Source organism: Camellia sinensis, chromosome 14 (assembly GCF_055761805.1).
Source record: "Camellia sinensis isolate YWXY chromosome 14, ASM5576180v1, whole genome shotgun sequence".
In the NCBI taxonomy this organism is placed as follows: Eukaryota; Viridiplantae; Streptophyta; class Magnoliopsida; order Ericales; family Theaceae; genus Camellia; species Camellia sinensis.
In genome coordinates this window covers 3440602-3446601 of record NC_138974.1, presented here as the reverse complement: position 1 = coordinate 3446601, position 6000 = coordinate 3440602, and positions in this window count along the sequence as shown.

Sequence of the window (6000 nt, the reverse complement as noted above, 5' to 3'; positions counted from 1 at the left end):
TTGGATTACTGACATCTTGAATTCTCCTCGAGCAGTAATATAATATTATATTCTAAGGTATAGAACAACAAGCAAACTTAAGTAAAAAAGAATTTTTAGAATCTTATAAAACATGATTTAATAGCGGTGCGGGTCGGTGCGGTTTGGAAGAAAAATAGAAATCGGCGGATTGATAAAATTGTCACTAGAATTTGCCATTTTTCTTACAAAAAATCGGCGGTTCGATTGGCAAATAATAACGAATTTGTCTTGGCGGTGGTGCGGCTCGGTGCGGTTTTGGCGATTTCGGCGGTATTATGCACACCCCTAGTAGCGGGTATAATGTGACACTAAATGTCACGACCCGAACCCGCCTCTATGGGTTAAGGCCATAACTAGCCAGTAATCACGAGATTACCTACGGCCTCAAACCAAATAAGACAAGACTCATCAGAGTAAAAAGGGCCAAACGGAAGCAAATTTAAAACTTTGTCCATAGAGCCGTGCTTATATGCACACCATAACATTCCATACGTACATATGTTAATAACTCACAACAAAAAGTGTAATGGCATAAGATTCTATACAGGCAAGATCATCCAAACTAAGTCAACCCATGAAAACCATATACAGACGTATTCAAAACTTCGCTAACTTGACAAAATGTAAATACATAACAAAAGGGCGAAGACGGGTCTCGTGCGTGAGACACAAGGGCTGACTCTCTCAAAACCTTAGTTGTTCCATACAGACTTCACTAAGGCTGGGTCTAGACTTCTCTTGGCTCACCTACAAACACATGAATGAGCGTGAGCGAAAGCCCAATGAATAATATCAAATCAAATACAGAAGTTACATAACAATGTAGAACAACATGTTCCAAACGGCCTTGGGCCCAATTCATATTTCTATTTAACAGATATATATAACTATACGAAATTCAAATCAAGTGACTGTAGTTCCAAACATTCTGGCCTTTGGCCCATTCAGATTTCCATTCATGTCAAAACGGCCTTCGGCCCATTTATTTATGTCAAAACGGCCTTTCGGCCCATTCATTTCTGTCAAAATGGCCTTCGGCCCATTCGTTTACGTCAAAACAGCCTTCGGCCCATATATTCGTGTCAAAACGGCCTTCGGCCCACTCATTCATGTCAAAACGATCTTACTTCCATTCATATATATCAAAACGACCTCCGATCCACTCATTTTTATCAAAACGACCTTCGGTCTATTCGTTTACGTCAAAACGGCCTTCGGCCCATACATTCGTGTCAAAACGGCCTTCGGCCCATTCGTTTACGTCAAAACGGCCTTTGGCCCATACATTCGTGTTAAAACGGCCTTCGGCCCACTCATTTATGTCAAAACAACCTTAGGTCCATTTATTTCTATCAAAACGACCTTAGGTCCATTTATTTATATCGAAACGGCCTTCGGTCCATTCATTCGTTCATGTCAGACTTTTGTCCACAATCCCAATTAGCAACTCATAAAGCTTATAAGGGAATAAACAGTTGGACACTGCTAAGCTTTCAAATATCGATATTACTCACAGTGATCGGCTTGTGGATTTGCCCTGGAGCTTGACCCTACACATTTCATGAACACAAAAGGGTCACTGACAGTCCAATCCGTTCTTTAATTCGCATATTCCTCTTTAGGCTTTATTCTTATCTCGTTAACTTATTTACAATGCTCAATGCATGCCTAAGAGTGTTTACAAGTGAAAGAGAACGGAAAACAGAACACAGAATGCAAATTTCAAAATTTCAGAAAACAGGGTCCTCGCTCGAGCGTGAACTTCCCCGCTCGAGCGTACCCTATAGGCCTGCAAAAGTATTGGTTGCATCAAAAATACGCTCGAGCTTGAAATAGGGTGCTCAAGCGGAACGCCTGTCAAAATAACTCCCCCGCTCGAGCGTGAATTACCCAGCTCGAGCAGACATCAAGTCTGCAAAAAGTACTGGAAGCATGCATTTCCCGCTCGAGCAGCAGGTTTCCTGCTCGAGCGGACCTCAAAATCTTGGAAAACCCAGAATTGTGTTCCTGAGCTCCATTTCAACTTTCAACCAACAATTCATGCATGGTATGTCTCAAATTACTCATAGACATGTACTAACATGGTACAAGCATAAATTACAACATATTGAAGCTCAATTTCATAATTAAATCACATGCATGGCTCAATTTAACTCAAACCCAATTCCATCATACACATTCATGCATTCAAAACTCCTATCTTTAATTATTCAAACATGCATGCTAATCTTGACTTCATTTCTATTCCAAATAATGCAAATGGTGTTCATCCTCATGGAACACAACAAAAACATGTTTGCATGTATGATTCAACACTCATATTTCCATATTCAACTTAATCCATGCTTGATTATGCAAAATCATGGTGATCCTACACATGCATGTGCACATTAGCTTCAAATTCATCAATTATAGCACAACTCTTGTTCTTGGTCACCAATTAATCTTTAATTCACAAAATCACAAATTCAATCTCATGAATTTACTCACCTAGGAGCCTTAAACACCCAAGCTCTAGCCCAATCTTGAGCTTAATCCCCAAATTCCCAAGCTTGAGCAAAAAATTACACAATTCTCTCATTCTCTCTCTCTATAGCCAATTCTCTCTCTATTTTGAGTCCCAGATTCAGCCAAATGAAGTGAAGAAGAGAGGATGGAGAGTGTAGTGCCTTAACAACAAAACCCACTGAGGCCAATATAATAATAATAAGGTAATTGGGCTCTAATTCATCAATTTAATCGATTAAATCTGACCCGAACAATTTTCAATTAAACTTCACCGTAGGTTCTAAAAATTATGCCAATCACAATGGCGTAATCAATTTCGGGTTCTGTGGCCGATAAGGCCTCCAATTAAATTTCCAAAGCAGATTATTCAAACAGATATTCCTACGGTGAACAGATAGAAGTTCAAAGCCGCATATTTTCACATAATGGCACACAAAATCATACTAAATACATAATCATACTCATATTAAGGACCAATTAACATATTACGGGACAGGGTATCACACTAAAAAACTTTTTAGTATACTTTTTTCAAATGTGACACTTTAATGTGGTGGGTAAATAAGTCATCACACATCAAAAAGAACTAAATGAATCACAAGAAAAAATATGAGACTATATGGATTACAAGTCTAAGATATGAGATTTATTAGTCAATCTCCTTATTTATATCATTTTCTCATTAGTTCTACAATTATTCTTGATTTTGTTATGGAAGACTTATAAACCAATGAAAGTTCAAAATCAAATAAAAATATGTCTGGTTATAGCAAAAGCAGTAATGAAAAGATTAGTTTTTTCGTGCAGGAGTTTCTTTTTTTTTTTTTCATGATTAATTCGGAAAACTAGTGCCAAAATATTCTATTCTATTCGAAGCTACAGTGTTGAACAAATCAATATATTTCGAAACTACTGTGTTGAACAAATCAATCTATTTCGGAAACCAAGTGTCGAATTAAAAAATGCATTTCAAAAAACCAGTGTCGAATTTCTAAAATCACAACTTTTCAAGGAAAAAATGAGGGTTTATTCTAATTTGTCAATGCACTTGACAGAGAAAACAAAATGATACCAAATGTGATAACGAAATCGAAACAAAGTAATAGTTACCTTCAACAGATTTCAGAATTAGAGTGACGAATGGAGGAGGAGGGTCTTCAATGGAGTTATTGTCAATGGAGGTTCTTTAATGGAAGGTCTCAGGGCTTTAGTCTCTTCAATGGCGTTTCCTTCACTGTCTTCATTGTGAACTGAAATAGGGCAGATCGTTGCTCTTCAATTTTGAATAGGTGTGTGGAAAAAGGGTTGAGTGTGTGGAAAGATAGTTGAGGTGGTATGTACAAGATATGAGTTAAGGGTATGATTGAAATAATTGGTGTGTGGAATAAAAACAAAAATTAATAATCAAATTACTAAATATGTGCACAGAGATAATTAGGTGTATAAAAATAGAATTTTCCAAATTTTTCCTAGGTCAGTGCTAGGGATCCAGAATCCCACCCAAGACTTTTTAGAAATCATACAAAGTAGAAAAACAACACACATACAAAGGAGACATAATATTTAACGTTGTTCGGCCCAAAGTCTACGTCCACGGCAGAGTAACCAAATTTCACTATAGATAGAGAGAATACAAAGATTACAATGGAAGAGGAAGGAATACTCATCCTCTCTCAACTCACACTCAGCTCACCCTCTTATACCGATGGAGCACCCTCTCTCACACAGAGGGCTAATCTCTCTTACTCTCACATTTTGCTCTCTTGGTTTCCTTACTCTATCATTTGCTCTCTCTTCCTCTATTTATACACAAATTGGAGAGCCTAAAGTCAAGCTCAACCGACGAACCATTGACAAGCTTGATGACAGCCACCCTACACAGCCACTCTACACAGAGTAGTTTGGTTGACTTATGTAGCACAAAATCCCCAGTTGCATTTTGTATCGTCTGTTTTCTTCAATTTGTAGCTTTCTTTGACTTCCAATGGCTTCCGCATGCACCACTCCTCACATGGAGCAAATGAAAATCGTGATTGGTGAAGGGCTTAAAAACGCACCCAATAATCACCCCCTTCTGCTCATGTGGGGTGATGTGTCGTATCCGCAACAAAATCTGCTGCCAATCCTATCACGCCCAAAACTAGCATAGTCTGCATCTCCACATTGAGACACCTGTACTCCCTGGCAAAAATACCTAGCACCCCCTCATCCGGGTGTCCATAGTAGAAGCTAAAAATAAAACACCAGAGAAACACAGAGATACAAGAGGATGAGGGAATCCAACATCTTCAACTCAACTCACACCACTCTCTGATTCTCTCTTGGAGAGAGCCTTTGCTTTATTTCACACTCATCTCTTCCGCGCTTCCCTGTCACAGATGTCTTTACTTGCCATGCTTAAACTTGATCAAAAATATTTGGCACCCCCTAATTATGCACCCCTTTGAGTGCTCTGTGACACTACAACTTCTTTCTTGAAATGCCACTAACCGGCCATGCAGCACTTTGCATGGTTAAAACTGGAGCAATAGAAAACTCTTCGTTTGCCTGGTTAACGTTCTTAGTTTTCTTTGCTCAGAGCTTCCATCTGAACTATCAACATTTGCCCTTTGCACTTTTGAACAACCTTCTAGCGTTTCCACACGCTTGTTGTATGTGCCCTTTGTAATCCCTAATCTCCAGTTCAGTGATACGCGTTGCTTGCATATATCTTCAACTTGTACTGACGATTGACAGTAGCTCCGCTTGTCAAAGCATTTGCCACAAATCTGTACAAGTCACTAACTATGCAACACCTAGCATAATACCCCCACTCATATTCCTTGAGTGCTCATCGTGGCTCCATCTTTTCTCCTACGCTCGAGCTTGCCTGAGAGATCCGTAACTACTTTGTCTCATCAAGAGGTGCATTCGCTGCCATGGAACCAAAACCAATCATTCAGTCAAAACGGAATGCCATCTATTGTACAAAGCACGAGCGCTCTTCCAAAACCAAAGCAAATTCCATTGCTCAAAAACATATTGAGCTAGTACAAAAAAAACATGCAGAACCAATTGAGCTAGCTCTTTCGATTTTCTACAACTTAAGCTCCATTATGGTGCCAAGTCCCGATTTCCACAGGCGCTAAACAAGTTGTCCTTGACAACTCCAAACACAAATCATGGTGAGTAACTTTGCTTGAACCAATGCTGAGGAGACTAATCAAGAGAGGCTTCAATTTTTTCGTCAAAGCAATTTCAGAAGTTGTACTATAAACTTCTAGTTTGATCAACCATCAAACACAAAACTGCTCTCTTCAAACTTGAACTAATCATGAAAGCCAAAAACAAATTCTCAGAGAACCGACGCAAGTTCTCAACCAAACAAAATTGGACTGTGGATGTAGTTAGGCTCTAACCAGTTTGGAATTATCGAAACAAACCTCAGATGAACAAACGAAAAAAGAGAACCAAAAATTCTGAAATGTCGAA